This window comes from Heterocephalus glaber, unplaced genomic scaffold (genome assembly GCF_053883595.1).
Source record: "Heterocephalus glaber isolate CG9 unplaced genomic scaffold, H.glaber_assembly_v1.0 deba00001465, whole genome shotgun sequence".
Taxonomy (NCBI): domain Eukaryota; kingdom Metazoa; phylum Chordata; class Mammalia; order Rodentia; family Bathyergidae; genus Heterocephalus; species Heterocephalus glaber.
Genome location: NW_028258312.1, coordinates 16,291,764 through 16,309,738, shown reverse-complemented (window position 1 = coordinate 16,309,738; position 17,975 = coordinate 16,291,764). Strand labels below are relative to the sequence as shown.

At 37.8% G+C, this 17,975-nt stretch overlaps 1 non-coding gene and 1 pseudogene across 1 annotated transcript; one reads left to right on the top strand and one right to left on the bottom strand.

Moving 5' to 3' along the window:
* Window positions 1-4,687: 4,687 nt before the first annotated feature.
* On the bottom strand, window positions 4,688-5,573 carry LOC101711745 (alpha-soluble NSF attachment protein pseudogene; annotated as a pseudogene).
* Window positions 5,574-17,437: 11,864 nt separating this feature from the next.
* LOC147826588 (U2 spliceosomal RNA) lies at window positions 17,438-17,621 on the top strand. Its single transcript, XR_015439020.1, has one exon. It is a non-coding gene; the product is annotated as a U2 spliceosomal RNA (small nuclear RNA).
* Window positions 17,622-17,975: the final 354 nt, after the last annotated feature.

Genomic DNA, 17,975 nt, shown 5'->3' with positions numbered 1-17,975 from the left:
CCAGACACAGGAAGATAAATATCACACGGTTTCTCTTGTACAAGAAACCAAAAATTAATTAATTAATTAATTGGAGGAGTGATGACAAGAAACTAGAAGTAGACATTTGGAGAAGGGAAAGAGCATTGGAGGTGGAGGGAAGAATGGAGGAGAAAAGGAACTGAGATGATCAAGATGAGTAAATACCTAAAGAGGAATAGTTGGTTGAACAGAATTTCTAGTTTTGCTTTTTTGAGAAATCATCATACGAATTTTTATGGTGTTTGTTCTAGTTTACATTCCCACCATCGGTGTAGGAGGATTCCTTCTCCCCAACAGCCTCACTAGCATTCTCTGACTTCTTGCTTATAGCTCTTCTTTCTGGAGTAATAGGAAATTTCAGTACTTTTAAAAATTAAATGCATGTATCAATTTCCAAAAACAAACCTCACCAGTATATTACTAACAAGGTCTGATACAATTTTCAGTCATTAAAAAAAGAATAAAAGTGATAGTTCAATGACATAACTGTTTACTGTTACTGGTGTTCAATGACATCTTTTAGTTGAAGACTAAACATGTTTTGGACACTGCATAAAGTAGATAAGATCACTCCATTGCAAAATGCAGGATTTATTTTTGAGTTGAGGCTCAGATCTCAGTCTGGCATTTTATTTATTTGTTTAAGTGGAAGTCTCCACTGCAGAAAAGGTGACCTGGTTGTTTCTCAGAGGGATGAAGAAAGATCAGCCACACTCCCTCTTCATCAGGCCCCCTTAGAACAGGAATGGAAGGAAGGACACCTGGGGAGCCAGGGCAGGAGCTTTTGTGTGCAGCTGCAGGGATTCATGCCCCATACTTCATTGTGATTGCTCTGAAAGAGCAGAGAGAGACTCATCAAAACACCTGAATAGAGGGAACATTTTTATTGAACCATCTACTGGGCGAAGTTAATTGAGCAATGGAACATGACAGTTCAATAGGTGAGATTATTAAACGAAAACTGCCCCCCATAGGGTAGGAGCCTCAGATGGGTGCCCGAGCTTTTCTGAGAAAAGTGATTGCTTCGTGGTAAAAATATAATTGCCCCCTATTGTTACATTCCCTTAAATGAATCCCATCCAGCACCTTAATATGACAAATAGGGAGGGCTGGTATCCACAAGGGTTGACATTTACATCTGACGTTGAACCCTGTATGGGACTACAAGGATTTGAAGAGAAGCTGTCCTTTGTCTTGCTGCATCAAAGAATCCTTTCTAGTTTGCTTCAGTAGGACTTTTGATTAACAAAAAACTTGAAGAATATCATACTTTATTTTGAAAGATCAAAATAAATTAATCTCAGACAAAGAATAAACTGTTTATGTGAGAAAACATATGACTCAATGGGGAAGGAGCTTTTCAATTTGTTAATGTATTAATTACTAAACAACATGTTAATGCATATTAAAGGATCAGATATGATGATGGGAGCTGTTATTTAAGGACATCATAGTTCTGGTACATAGAATACCTTAAATTTTTAACATGTTTTAACAGGTTGATTACCTAATTAGCTAGGATCTTCCTAGCTGGAAATAACTGAAAGCCAAGTTTAAACAATGGCATTTACAGGTTCACACGCCTGCAAGTCCAGAGGCAGGGCGAGCTACAGGGTTGATTTAATCTAATGTTTTCAGTGCTGTTTCATTGTAATTCTCTATGGAACTATCTGCAATAATAGATATGTTCTTTATCGGCACTATCCACTGGAGCTACTAGCCACATGTGGCTATTGAGCTACATGTGCTACCAGAATTTGGGAATTAATTTTTAAAAAATTTACTTAATCTTCAATAAGTTAAATTGAAATCAAATAACCACATATGGTTTTTGGCTTAGTGTTGGACAGAAAAACTTCTACATTCTTCCACCTACACACTAAGTGACAGGATTTCCAGCACAAATATAATGTGTGGACTTCAGCTGGTCAGACCTGAAGTCACTCAAAACAAGGAATCATGATGAGAATTCTGCCAGAAAAGCAAATGCCATGTTTTTCACATTTCGTTGGCTAAAACCAAATCACAAGCCCATTCCTGAACTGATAAAGCTCAGAAAGATTATAAAATCATTAGGTCCCCTGGGGCTTTTCCTATACCAAAAGCAGGATTGGCTTTCTCTGGATTGTAAGCTGGGTGAGTGCAGATGACAAATATTGATATATGAACAGGAGGAAGAAAAGTAGACAGATGTTTGGAAAGCAGCTAACCATATTTCTCTCTTTCTTTAAATTGCAATTCGTAGCAAATGGTCAGGATGAGGCCAGTGTCTGTATGTTGAATTTTCTGCCAGTGCTTTGTGTGTAACATCCCACTCTGTGAAAGTTGTTGGGAAAACACTCTCCTTAAAAGCAGGCTGCTTCCTCTCTCTCTCCTTAAAAGCATTCTGCTTCGTAGGTTGGCTAAAGTGACTGCAATCTGCCCCCTTTTCTACGCTTCTATGCACCAACTGTATTACCTAACAGGTAGAAAGAAAGAAAATACTTGGTACTGGAAACCACGAAACTCTCCTCACATCCTCATAAAGCTCTTGCTGCTGTTTTGACACAGCCAAAGTGGGCTTCTTGCGGATATCTGGCATGCTCACTCTGCAGGCAACTCTTTTCTATGACCCTCCAGGTCAGAACTGAGACATTTGTTCTTTCCAGGAATCTCCCTTGACACATCCCTATGTTCTGGTGTTTGTCATGTTTTGTGATTTTATAGTACTCCATTTCTTCTAGATCTTAGCCTTTATTGGACTCTTGTTCTTGTTTTATTTTTGTCTTGTTCTTGTAGTATTAGGGATAGAGCCCGAATTGAACCACATTCCCAGCCCTTTTCATATTGTTTTTAAAAACTGAAATAGAGTCTTGCTGTGCTGGACTCACTGTGCTATGCTGGATGTGGGTTTACAATCCTCACACCTCAGCCTTCTGGAGTGCTGGGATTACAAGCATTTACCACTGTGCTCAGCTTAGTTTCTACATTTGCTTGTCTTCATTTCCTATCAGACTGAAGGTCTACCAGGGCAGGGAGGAGATCTTGTTTACTGGAATATGTCTAATGTTTTCCACAGACATTATAAGCAGTTGATAGCTAATATATATCATAAATTGATATATATGATATATATTATATTGATATATAGATATATATTGATATATATGATCTTCAAATAGCCGTGTTTTAATATTCAACAGCTTCTAAAAACATAATACTTTCTAATTTAAAGATTGATTTCTAACAGTTTTCCGGGTTTGGGCCACCAACAATGGCAAGATTTTCTTGGTTTAGAGCTTTGTGGTGTTTCGACCTTTTGGGAATCTAAAAAATTTCATTTTATTATCTATATGCAACCCAGTAGAGGCATTACTCCACATAGCACATCTCATATGAAAGGGCGGAAATCCTCCAAGAAGTAGGAAAGCCATTGAACCAGATCACAAATGACTGACTAGATAAAAAAATTTTCAAGTGAGCCTTACTCTATTTTCATTCAATACAGCCTTTCAATCATCATTTCCTTTTATTGATTGTAAAAATCAAAATTTTAGCTTCTCTTTTACTGTACTATTAATTAGAAGTTCTAAGTATTTAAGGCATAATAAATACATAAATTTGGCTTTATCATTGTCATTCACCATGCTGATCTACTGGACTATTCAAAGTCCAGCATTCCCAGCAATATAAAACATCAACTCTTAAAGGCGTTCCCCTGTGTAGAGGAAAATTCATTTCTTAAAGTGCAGAACTATTGTACATTTTCTTATGGATATATCACTGGATATATGCAATCTTAGGTTATTTTAGCCCTTTGTTCTCACAAAAATATATTTTAGAAGCATATTAAAGACAACAGCTGAGAATATAAGAAAACAACCATGAAGGCATATATTTGAGTTTAGAAAATGTGCTGTTATAAAGATTTTTCTTAGTCCTGTGGAAGCCCATGGAAGGATAACACTGGATACATTGAGATTTCATCTCTTATTGATTTATGGAACACACACACACACACAAACATATGCACAACATGATGCTACATATGCATGTAAAATACCTCTAAGAAACAAATTCTTATTTGCTAACAATTACACATCAGCTGTACAGACATAATGATTTTTTTTTTTTCAAAAGTGGCAAATTTTATTTTCCTTCTTGGGGCTTCTGGAGCTTCCAACCACCAGACCAAACCTCAAGCACAGGGGAGGAGCATTGCAGGGTGGCTCCAGGGGGGCCCTGGTCTAACCTGAGAGGTTGGGGCTGCAGGAGGCCAGGATGCAGGGGTAGCCACCCCTGGCGGTGACAGCAGGTCTCAGTGGCTGCTTGTGCTGAGCTCTGCCACAGGCCAAAGTGGGGCAGAAACCAGCCACTCAACTCAGCTGGTCAGGTGCCGGGGACCAGATGCTGGCCTCTGACTCCTAACAGCACCCACACAAGAGGTCTGAATCAGATTCCTACAGCTGGTTTCAGGGTGGAGGACACCATTAGGGGCTTAAATAGACAGGCAGGGGTGAGGGATGTAACGAGAACAGAGGTGACTGGACAGCGGCCTGTCCTCTGGAGCCCTGAGGTGCTGCTGAGCAGCCTGTGGAACTCCCCAGCTGGGGAAGGAGGAAGGTCGCAGACTCAGCCCCAGCTCCCTCTGCTGCAGACCAGGCTAGCAGGGATGGTGGGCGGTAGCCTAGCGCAGGCCCTCCTCCTCGCCCTGGATGGTCTTATTGATGCACAGCAGCATGGTGATGAGACACTGGTCCAGCCGAGAGATGGTGTCTTACTCCTTCACCGACTCTGTGTAGCTGCCCACATTCTGCTCCTCGTGGGCTTCTAACAACTTTTTCATCAGCTTGTATTCCCGGGAATCAGAGAAGGCTGGGAAGAGCTCCTCGTACTTCTGGACAGCCAGCTTGGCGTTGAGCGAGTCGATGCAGAAGTGGCAAAGGGCCGCCTTGAAGAAGTAGTCCTTGGCGCTGTACTTGAGCTGTCCATGGCGGTGGTCCCCACCTGCTCGTAGATGTCGATGGCTTTCTGGTACTGCTTCAGCTGGGCGGCATAGCTGGCCACCTTCAGCAGACACTTGTTGGCTGAGCTGTTGGACTCCTCGCCTTTGTATTAGTCTGCAGACTGCTCGTAGTGCGTGATGGACTTGTCAATGTCCACAAGCTCTGTCTCTTAGATCTCAGCAATGGAGATGTGGTGCTTGGCTGCGATTGTGAATCGGCCCATGTCTGTGTAGATCTCGATGGCTCTCATCAAACAGTTGATGGTCTCTTGGGGATCAGCTTTCTTGAAGGCATTACCGGAGTCCACGAAGCAGGTGGCCGCGTCATGCTTGCTCTGGAGCTGCAGGTGCAGTTGGGCGGCCTGGCAGAAAGCGTTCCCAGCAGCACTCCAGTTTTTGGCCATTTTGAACATGTTCATTCGCTGCTCTGGCATAGATTTCGCATGCTTCCTCTAGTTTTGATGAGCCTCCAAACAGGTCAGAGAAGAAGGACTGAGAGGTCTTCACTTGGCATTCCGCCTCGGCCAGTAGTGCCCATCGCCTCCACCTCCTTCCCAGAGTTGTCCATGTCGGCCGCAAAGGTTTTCAGCAAACTGCCCGATTGGACCCTGAAGGACTCCGCCACGGCCCGGCTGCAGTACGCAGGCCAGCCAGAGAACGAAACCGGCTGCGGTCACATCGCTCTGGCGCGCCGCCTGCAGCCAGGGCCCACGGGACTCCAGTGGGCCAACCAGCGGGCCACAAGGGCCACGCCCCCGCCCTGAGACATAATGATTGAAAAATAGATTATTGGAAACTCCAAAAGAGGTACTTAATAAAAAGCTAACTTGGTTTAAACAATATTAGTAAGGTAGCTTGACCTTTAATATTATAGAAAAAGATCACTGAAAAAATAGACACATCACCTGCATCATTTAGTTCTTTATTTATAGAACACTCATTAATTCAGCAAATATTTGTTATGCAATTATGATGTTCTCTACATAGAAAGTTCTCTACCCATAAGAACCACAATGTTCTGCCATCCAAAGGCCCAAAGGCAAGAGGGCCAACTGGTTATGAGTGGACACCTGAAGACATGAGCCAAAGTGAATTGTTCTTCCTTAGAAGTTTGTTACAGTAGGCATTTGTCACAGTGACACAAATCTGTGCAACATTCATGCTATCTATGTGTTTATGAATATGAACACCTGGTTACACTCAAGGTATTGGTCTAGTTTAGCCTATTTTTTCAATACATTTGTTGTGTTAGTCAATGTAGGTCAGACACAAGAAGAAATCTCAAACCTTGGTACTTCACTTTAAATGCAAGGTAATATTTTAAATAAAAAATAAAGACCAATATTAAGAATGAATTTGCTACTTGTTAAGTTCTGCCTGCCACAATTTACCATTCTGAGGTTCCTTTATTCATTCTCCGCAGGCAGCTCAGTTCACAGGACAAGCCTATTGGAATTTCTGGCCCTCTAGAAGACAGAATCTTTGTTATTTTCCCCTTCTTCTATTAAAACCTGTAATATTTCTCACTCAAAAATACTATTGTTTTTACTGAACAATAAAATTTGAATAAGGAAATGTGTAGTTGTATTATTTTTATCAGTTTATTTTTAACTTTTGTTCTTTCTCTTTTTCTTTGTTAGGCTTTTTGAATCTATCCCATTTGTTCCTGTCCCTGACACCGAAGCCTAAATTGAAAACAACAGAACTCAAAAAGTGAGGGAATTTTAGAATAATAGATATATAAAATAAAAAAATATGACAGCAGTTACTTTCTAGCATGCCACATAGATCTACGGACCTTACCCTCACCCATGCATATCAGTAAAGAAACTTCAGGGGCAACTGGCACAATAAGCGTTACCTAAAAATACTGGTCCAATACACATCATCATCATTTAGATAACCCACATAAATACTTCCTAGAATGATAGAACGATTGCTTCCTTTCCTTTATAGCCCAAGTAAAATTATCCAGCATTAGGAATTTATCATAATAGGATAATTAATTATACCACTACGTACACAAATCACTCCACACCTTAAAATAATTTTCACTACAGAGGAATGTCAGTGAACACTTGTTCCTCTTATCTGATGCTGCACCTTCAATTCTGTTCAGCAAATATTGACTGACATTTTCAGATTTGTTCAAGAACATGAATAAAGTTAATCAATCCATCAGCTGGAAATGCCATGAAAAACTCTGAACAAAGTAGCAATTTGGTTAATGTATTCATAACACATTCTTAAAATGTGACGAGAACTCAAGAATATAAGAAGATAAACTAAAACTGACTTTTTTTGTAAATATGTATAAAGTGAATGGGTCAGCATGTTTACTCCAGGTTATTCTTCATAAAATGAAGGCTCTATCCCTGCAAACAACTTCCTAGCTTCAAAACAATAGCTGCTTTAAACAAAACAAACAAGCTGATAATCTGAATATTCTCCAAGGCCATATATGAAGGATAAATCTTGGATGTGTCATTTATATGTTCTAGCAACAGCTTCTTTGAATGTGACTGGATTTATATATTTTATTTATGCTTTTATATATATATATATATATATATACATAAATTTTGCATATACCAATGTAGATCATCTTATGATCATTGAAAATTCTGGATCAAAATACTTTGAAATTATGTATCCATCCTATTTTTGTATATGGCTTCTGCCACTTCTAATTATTTTCAAACTGTTTTTTGGTTGTATATGTAAGTACTGCAATTACACATGGTGTGACATGATTTTATCTGGAATCTTCTATTGACAGTTATCCTTAACCTCTACAGAATGTCCAACAGGGAGAAAGAACGATTCATCAATGTGAGCAGGTTTTCAATGTAGATCCAAAAAAGATTCCAACTTGCCTAATTACATTTCCACAGATATGACCAATTTGCATATGAGATAACTATGTGTTCAAATATCTTGTTTAATCCTGTGTATAAGATAAATTGATATGTTTTTAAAATGTTACAGATATTATAATAATAAGTAATCCATCTTTTTTGTATATCCCTATATTGGTACATTTTAGGTGTAAAATATAATGGCATTCATCATTGGAGATATGCACCTTTACATACTCTCTTGGTTCTTATTTTTTCCCCCATTCCCTGCCCTCCCTTCAGCCCCTGCATCCCTTACTGTTTACAAAGATTTTGTTTCCATTTTTTCATTTTCTCATATTAATTCCATTCCCTTCTTTCCTTTCTCCTACCCATCCCACTTCCCCGTCCCCTTTGCCACTTTTCTTCCTATTTAACATTATCTATTGTGCTTTTTAGTCCTTATTTACACTTTCAGTTTTTCACACTAGAGAAACTATTTTGTATTTACACATGTGTGTCCTGTTTATTTCACTTAAGAGGATCACCTCTATATGAATACATTTAGCAACAAATGTCTCTAATTTCTCATTTTTGATGGCTGAGTAGTACTCCATTTTATAAGAAAACCACATTTTCTTTATCCAAACTTCCGGTTGATGGGCATTTGGGCTGTTTCCAAGTTTTAGCTATTACAAACTGTCCTGCTATGAACATGGGTGCACATATATCACTGTGGTATGATTCTTTTAGTTATTTGGGGAAGAAACTCAGCAGGGGAATATCTGCATCAAATGGGACTTCCAGTCCTAGTACTTTAAAGATCTCCTTACTGATTTCCACAGTGGTTGCACCAGTCTACACTCCCACCAGCAATGGAACAATGTTCTGCTTTCCCCACACCCTGCCAGCATTTGTTATCAGTTGATTTCATGATAGCAGCCATTCTTTCTGGAGTGAGGTGGAATCTCAGCTTTGTTTTCATTTGCATCTCTCAAATGACCAGTGATGTTGAACATTTTTTCATATGTTTATTTGCCATATCTACTTCTTTCTGTGAGAAATGTCTGTTCCTTTCAGATGCCCAATTTTTGGATTGGGTATTTAAATTTGGGAGGCCTGATTTTTTAAAGATCTTTATAGATTCTAGATAGTAGGCCTTTGTCTGAGGAACAGCAGGTGAAAATTTTTCCCACATTGTGGATTGTCTCTTCATACTGTTGGTGGTTTCTCTTGCTGTGCAGAAGCTTTTTAGTAAAAAGAGATCCCACTTGTTGATTGTTTGTGCTAATTCATGGGCAATTGAGGTTTTGTTCATAAAGTCTTTTCCTACCCTATGTTTTGAAGAGATCTACCTAACCTCTGTTCCAGCTGGTTCAGCGTTTCTGTCTTTATATTTAGATCTTTAATCCATTTTGTTTTTAGATTAGTACATGGTGAGAGATATAGGTCTAATTTTAGTCTGTGACAAGTTGAAACCCAAGTTTTCCAGCACCATTTATTAAAAAGACTATCTTTCCTCCAACGAGGATGTTTGGCTCCTTTGTCAAAGATGAGGTGGATGAGTGTGTCTGGAATTGTTTCTGCATCTTCTAATCTGTTTCACTGGTCTTCAGGTCTGTTTCTTTGCCAGAGCCATGCTGTTTTTTCCCAGTAGCTTTGTAGTATAGTTTAAAGTTGGGGATTGTAATACCCCCTGCCATGTCTCTGTTACCTAGAATTGCTTTTGTTTTTCTGGGTCTCTTCTTGTTCCAAATGAATTTTTGGATTGTTTTCTCAAGGACTATGAAGTATGCTGCTGGCATCTCAATTGGGATTGCATTGAATCTATATAGCAATTTTGGAAGTATGGCCATTTTCACTATGTTGATCCTTCCTACCCAGGAGCAAGGGATGTCTTTCCATTTTCTGATATCCTCTTCAATATCTTTTTTCAAAGTGCTATAGTTTTCAGAGAAGTCTTTGATTTCTTTTGTTAGGTTGATTCCTAGGTATTTCAGTTTTTTGGATGCTATTGTGAAAGGAATTGTTTGCCCTTTTTCTCTCTCAGTGAGTCTGCTGTTTATGTAGAGGAAAGCTATTGATTTTTGTGTGCTGACCTTGTAACCAGCTACTTGACTGACTTTGGTTATTAAGTCTAGAATACTTTTGGTGGAGTTCTTGGGGTCTTCTATGTAGAATATCATGTCATCTGCAAATAATGACAATTTGACTTCTTCATTTCCTATCTTTATTCTTTTTATTTCTTTCTCTTGCCTAACTGCTTTGGCTAATATTTCCAAAACTATGTTGAACAGGAGTGGTGATAGTGGACATCCTTGTCTTGTTCCTGATTTTAGTGTGAAGGATTTCAGTTTTTGACCATTTAGCATGATATTGGCTATTTGTTTTTCACAGATGGCTTTTATCAGATTGAGGTAGATTCCATCCATTCTGATTTTTTATTGGGTTTTTTTCATAAATGCATGTTGGATTTTGTCAAATGCTTTGTCTGCATCTATTGAGATGATCATATGGTTTTTGTCCCTGGCTCTATTGATGTAGTGTATTACATCAATTGATTTGTGTGTGTGTTGAACCATCCCTGCCTCCCTGGGATGAATCCCACTTGGTCAGGGTGTATGATCTTCTTGATGATCTTCTGCATTCAATCTGGCAGTATCTTATGAAGGATTTTTGCATCTATGTTCATTAGTGAGATTGGCCTATCATTCTCTCTTTCAGTTGGTCCTTTTTCTGCTTTGGGGATCAAGGTGATGTTTGCTTCCAGGAATGAATCTGGGAGTATTGCTTCCCTTTCAATTTCATTGAAGATTTTAAACAGTAGTGGCAGTAGTTCCTCTCTAAATGTCAGTAATCCATCTTTAAAACAATACCTGCTACTCATAACTTTACCATCTTCCAGATGTAAATTTTTAGCTTCCATGACAACAAAATGTGTTGTAAAAGTTGATAATGAGTACCTTCTGATCCAAGCGAATTGTAATGTCATGTCAGAATTACTTGAAGGGAAGAATAGAGATAGGTTCATATATTAAAATCATTAAAAAGACCCCAGCTGGCCACCCACCCAAAATAATCTCCCTTAAAAGCCAATTGTGATTTCATTCTACTTATCTGAGGAAGAAACTTCAATGAATGTTTCAACAAGCACATGCTGCTCTTTCTTAATATCACCTTTTCCCATAGGTAGCTGTGATTGTAACATCTTTTATGCTTTATATCTGTAGTATGGTCCTTCCATCACGCAGAATTCAATCTCTGTAGGACATGTCAGGCTGCTGACTGTCCTCTCCTTACTCCTAGGACCCTCCCCTGATCATTTGATCCTGTGGTGTTTAACACGCACCATATGATTGAAATTATTTTGAGAGAAGGAGGCTTCTAGACTGACATACCACCAATCCCAGCGCAGAGGAAGAGGCTTCAGGGCTGATGTGCGCCTGCTCCCAGTGCAGAGGAGGAGGCTTCTGGGCCACTGTAGCACCACTCGCAGCACAGAAGATGTGAGCCATGCAGGTTCCAGCAGCACCATCCTCCCCCCACCAAAATTAGAAGACACATAAACAAGACTCAAAACCAGACTTCCAGATCATGTAGAGCAACCACAAAGGGAAACAGGCTAGAACACTCTGATACTCAACAACCTGGACTCCCTAAACTGGCAACAAAAGAAGATCTGTAAAAAATGAAATCAGAAATAATTTCTCAGATAACAGCAGAGATAGTGCCCATAGTGCAAGACATGATTAATAAATATAGAGGGGAGCTGAGGAACATGATGGAATCTCAACATAGGAAACAAATGGAATCCATAAATCAGATGCAAACAGATTTCCAAGAGATTAAAACCTCCACTGAAAGTCTACACAGCAGAATGAGCCAATGTGAGGATAGAATTTCAGATATAGAAGAAAAGATTGCAATTAGTGACTGGGAAAAGAAAAATTGCTTTAAAATTCTAAGGGATCATGAGAAATCAATTCAGCAGCTGCTAAACAATGCAAAGAAGAATAACATAAGACTGATTGGAGTCAATAAAGAAATAGGAGAGAGTGCAGATAACATAAAAACATGTTCACAGAAGTAATGGCAGAAAACTTCCCAAGCAGGGGAAAGAACTTGACATACAGACAAGCGAGGCATACAGGACTCCAACTAGCATGAATCAAAAAGAAATCTACACCTAGGCACATAATTGTTAAGATTCCAGAAACCAACAGAAGAACAAAGTTGTGCAAGCAGTTAGAGAAAAGAAAAAATCACAAACAAAGGAAAGCCCATGAGAATCACAACAGACTTCTCAACACAAACCTTCAATGCAAGAAGAGCTTGGAGTTACATATTCCAAGCCCTAAAGGAAAACAGCCTCCAACCAAGATTGATGTACCCTACAAAACTCTGCTTCAAAAGTGCTGGAGAAATAAGATATTTTCATGACAAAGAGAACCTTATGAACTTCATGAATACCAAACTGGCACTCCAAAAAATTTTAAGCAATATCCTAGGAAAAGACATTGAGGATCACAACCCCAGGGGCCCCAGCAGAATGAATCTATCAGGCATGACAAGAAATTAAATGCAAAGGGGGAGAATTCAACAAAAAGAAAAAGTCATGACAATGATAAGTCAATATGTATCAGTTATAACCATCAATGTTAATGGTCTCAATTCACCAATCAAAGAAATAGACTTGCAAAATGGGTAAAGGTGCAAGATCCAACAATATGCTGCATACAAGAAACATACTTAATTCAAAAATAAATTCATACACTGAAAATTAAAGGGTTGAAAACAATATTTTATGCAACAGGAACCCCCCAAAAGCAGGAGTAGCTATACTCTTTGCAGATCAAGTGGATTTCAAACCAACACTGATTAAAAGCAACAAATAAGGACACTCTATTCTTGTGAAGGAAACAATCCAACAGGAAGAGATGACATTCATAAATATCTATGCACCAAACACTTGTGCCCCCAACTATATAAAATGAATACTAATGGACAAGAAAAATCATATAAGCACTAATACAGTAGTAGTAGGGGATCTCCATATCCACTGTCACAAATAGATAGCAACAAAACAAGCAACAAAACAAGCAACAAAATACTACAAATCAATGAAACTCTTGAAAAAATGAACAGATCTTTACAGAGTGTTCCAAGCCACAAATTCAGAATACACATTCCTTTCAGCTGTACATGGGTCATTCTCCAAAAGAGATCACATACTTGTTCATAGAACATATTTAAGTAAGTGGAAAGGAATATTATATTATCAGACCATAGTGGGATGGAATTGGAGATGAATAGTAAAAGAAACCACAAAAATTTCATAAACACATGGAAATTGAACAACACACTTCTGAATAACCAATGAGTCACAGAGGAAATTAAAGAAGAAATCAGACAGTTCCTTCGATTAAATGACAATGACAATACAACATATATAAAATATGGGACACAATGAAAGCAGTCTTATGAGGAAAATTCATAGCAGTGAATACTCACATTAGGAAAACACAGTGAGCTCAATTAAACAACCTAATGCTGAACCTCAAGCTTCTAGAAAAAGAAGAGCAGGACAAGTTTCAAGGCTCGTACAAGGCAGGAAATTATAAAGATCAGAGCATTAATCAATACAATGGAGACTAAGAGAATGATACAAAAAAAGTCAATGAAGCCAAGAGTTGGTTCTTCGAACGAATAAACAAAATTGTCAAAACCTTAGCCAACCCTATCAGAAAAAGAAAACAAAAGGCCCAAATCCATGCACTTAGGAATGAAAAGGGTGAAATTATATTGCACTCAGCAGAAATTCAGAGGATCATCAATACCTACTTCGAGAACCTATACACCAATAAGATGGAAAACACAGAAGTAACGGAGAGATTCCTATATACATATGAATTTCCCAAGTTGAACGAAGAAGACCTAAAAATTCTAAACAACCCAATATCAATCAATGAAATTGAAAACTTAATTAAAAACTTACCAACTAAGTTTGGTAGCCTTGGTCCTCATGGCTTACCCACTGAATTCTACAAGACATTTAAAGAGGAACTACTGTCACTACTGTTTAAACTCTTCAATGAAATTGAAAGGGAAGCAATACTCCTGAATTCATTCCTGGAAGCAAGCATCACCTTCATCCCCAAAGCAGAGAAAGACTCAACCAAAAAAGAGAACTATAGGCCAATCCCACTAATGAACATAGATGCAAAAATCCTTCACAAGATACTGCCAAATTGAATGCAGAAGATCATCAAGAAGATCATACACCCTGACCAAGTGGGATTCATCTGAGGGATGCAAGGATGGTTCAACATATGCAAATGAATAAATGTAATACACTATATCAATAGAGCCAAGGACAAAAAACATATGATCATCTCAATAGATGCAGAAAAAGCATTTGATAAAATCCAACATGCATTTATGATAAAAACCCTACAAAAAATTGGAATGTATGTAATCTACCTCAATCTGATAAAAGCCATCTATGAAAACCAAATAGCCAATATCATACTAAATGGTCAAAAACTGAAATCCTTCTCACTAAAATCAGGAACATGACAAGGATGTCCACTATTACCACTCTTGTTCAATATAGTTTTGCAAACATTAGCCATGGCAATTAGACAAGAGAAAGAAATAAAAGGAATAAAGATAGGAAATGAAGAAGTCAGATTGTCATTATTTGCAGATGACATGATACTCTATATCGAAGGCCCCAAGAACTCAACCAAAAGTCTTCTAGATTTAATAACCAAATTCAGTAAAGTAGCTGGTTACAAGGTCAGCACACAAAAATCAATAGCTTTGCTGAACATGAACAACAGACTCACTGAGTGAGAAATAGGGCAAACAATTCTTTTCACAATAGCATCGAAAAAAACTGAAATACCTAGGAATCAACCTAACAAAAGAAATAAAAAATCTCTTCTCTGAAAGCTATAGCACTCTTAAAAGAGAGATTGAAAATGATATCAGAAAATGGAAAGACATCCCCTGCTCCTGGGTAGGAAGGATCACCATAGTGAAGATGGCCACACTTCTGAAACTGCTATATAGATTCGATGCAATCCCAATTGAAATCCCAGCAGCATACTTCACAGACCTTGAGAAAACAATCCGAAAAATTATTTGGAACAAGAGACCCAGAATAGCAAAAGCAATTCTAGGTAACAGAGACATGGCAGGGGGTATTACAACCCCCAACATGAAATTATGCTACAAAGCTACTGTGATAAAAAAACAGCATGATACTGGCAAAGAAACAGACCTGAGACCAGTGGAACAGATTAGAAGATGCAGAAACAACTCCAAACACAGTCAGCCACCTCAAATTTCGCAAAGGAGCCAAACATCCTCACTGGAGGAAAGATAACCTCCTTAATAAATGGTGCTGGTAAAATTGGGTTTCAACTTGCCAAAGGTTAAAATTAGGCCTATATCTCTCACCATGCACTAAACTAAAATCAAAATGGATTAAAAATCTAAATATTTAAACAGAAATACTGAACCAGCTGGAACAGTGTTTAGGTACAACTCTTGAAGACATTGGTGTAGGAAAAGATTTTACGAACCAAACTTCATTTGCCTGTGAATTAGCACAAACGATCAACAAGTGGGATCTCTTCTCACTGAAAAGCTTCTGCACAGTAAGAGAAACCACCAACAGGGTGAAGAGACAACCCACAATGTGGGAGAAAATCTTCACCTGCTGTTCCTCAGACAAAGGTCTACCATCTAGAATCTATAAAGAATTTTAAAAAATCAGACCTCCCAAATTTAAAGACCCAAGCTGAAAATGGGTATCTGAACTGAACAGACATTTTCAGCCAAAGAAATGAAAATAACAAATATATGAAAAAATGTTCAACATCATTGGTCATTTGAGAGATGCAGATAAAAAAAAAAAGGCTGAGATTCCATCTCACCCCAGAAATAATGGCTGCTATCATGAAATCAACCAATAACAAATGCTGGTGGTTTGTGGGGAAAGAGGAACCTTGCTCCAATGCTGTTGGGAGTGTAGACTGATGCAACCACTGTGGAAATCAGTATGGAGATACCTCAGAAAACTAGGATTGGAAGTCCCATTTGACTGAGCTATTCCTCTCCTGAGTATCTTCACCAAAGAATTAAAGGAATTATATCACAGTAATATATGTGCCCCCATATTCATAGCAGCACAGTTTCTAATAGCTACAACTTGAAAACAACCCAAATGCCCATCAACTGGATAAAGAAAATACGGTTTTTTAAAATAAAATGGAGTACTACTCAGACATAAAAAATGAGAAATCAGAGACATTTATAGCTAAATGGATGCACATTGAGTCGAAACTGTTAAGTGAAATATATAAGACAAATATGTATAAATACCAAATAATTTCTCTAGTGTGAGAAGATGAAAGTGTAAATAAGGACTAAAATGTATAATAGATAATGGGAAATAGGAAGAAAAGGGGCAAAGCAGAAAGGGAATTTGGAGGCAAAGGGGAAAGGAAAGAAGGGAATGGAAGTAATATGAGAAAATGAAAAAATGGAAACAAAGTCAGTGTGAATAGGGAGGGATGAAGTGTTTGAAGGGAGGGCAGGGGAAGGTGGAAAAAATAAGAACCAAGAGAGATTATGTAAAGGTGCAAATTTCCAACTATGAATGTCATTATACTGTATATCTACAATGTACCAATAAAATAAAATTTTTTTAAAAAATTGAAATTGTTTTTGAGCATTGATCTCTCTCACTAAATTGTTCATTTCAGAAGAGAAGGATGAAGCAACTATTAATTATTATCTCTTTACTTGAAAATCGTTTCTCACAGAGGTGACAAGCTAGTACAACACAGTCCGAATTTCATGTACAGGTATGCACTGTGCTACATCAGCAATGTTTTATAAATACTAAAATTTTTAGCAATGTTTATATTACCACATTTACCAGTTCATAGTGATTACATTCCTTGTGCAGAGTTAGTACAAGTACTTAATACATCTTAACTCTTTTTTCATCTGTTTTTTTTTCCTTCTCTTTCCCTCCTCCCTTAACCCTTTGGTCCTCTTCTTTTTTTGCAAAAGATCCTTGTCCCTATTTCCTGTAATCTATCTTTTATTTTGCTTTGTATTTATATTTTGAGGTTCTCATATAAGAGAAACTGTCTGATACTTAAGCCTCTATATCTGACTTATTTCACTTAACATTGTATTCTCAAGGTGCCTCCGTTTTACTACAAATTAATCAAGTTTGTCCTTCTTAATGGGAAAATAGTACTCTATTTTATCTAAATATCTTACAAACCCACATTTCTGGCTTGAGAAATCTAAAAGATTTTCTAAAACATACTTTCAAGGCAAGTATTTATTTAAAGCATAATTCCCTTGAAATCAAATACCCATGTTGTTCATGTACCTCTACATAAAGCTTTAAATGCACAGTCCAAGTAAGAAAGGCTCTCTGTAATGGTAAGAGTAACAGTTACATATCCTAAACAAGTAAGCTAGAAGACCTGCAGAAAGTGGGGAGGAGAGAAAATTGCAATACTCAAGAGAGAAGCAACTTGCATATTGCTAAAATTATTACAGAATAACTGCTTTATAGCCTTTTGACTAAGATTAAGTGTATTACTAATATTACAACCTAATATCATATTCTCTGATCAAAGACAATATATTTAATGTATTTTGGGAGCAGGAAATGGAATGAGTTTGCTCTGTTTACTGCACACATAGACCAGGTATTGCAGTAACTTCTGAAATGCTGTGCACACACACACACATACACACACACACATACACTCAAGCACACGAATCTACCACATTTTAACAAAAAATTCTATCATACTTATATTTCCTCACCACCGTGTTACACATTTTGGAAGACATGCAGACAGAATTGTTATTGGCTGACTTATTTGTACAAGCGGAATCATTGGTGTCAAACATTCATATGTGTTAATGATCTGTTTATGTAACAATTGTTACCAAACCCTAAACTTATGGCTTTGCCATTGTTACTGAATTTGACACATATTAGATACAAATACAATGCCATGCATTTTGCTCCATTAATCAACTGGCATTGACTTCATATACCATGTGGAGATATCTTGGCTATTAGAACATAA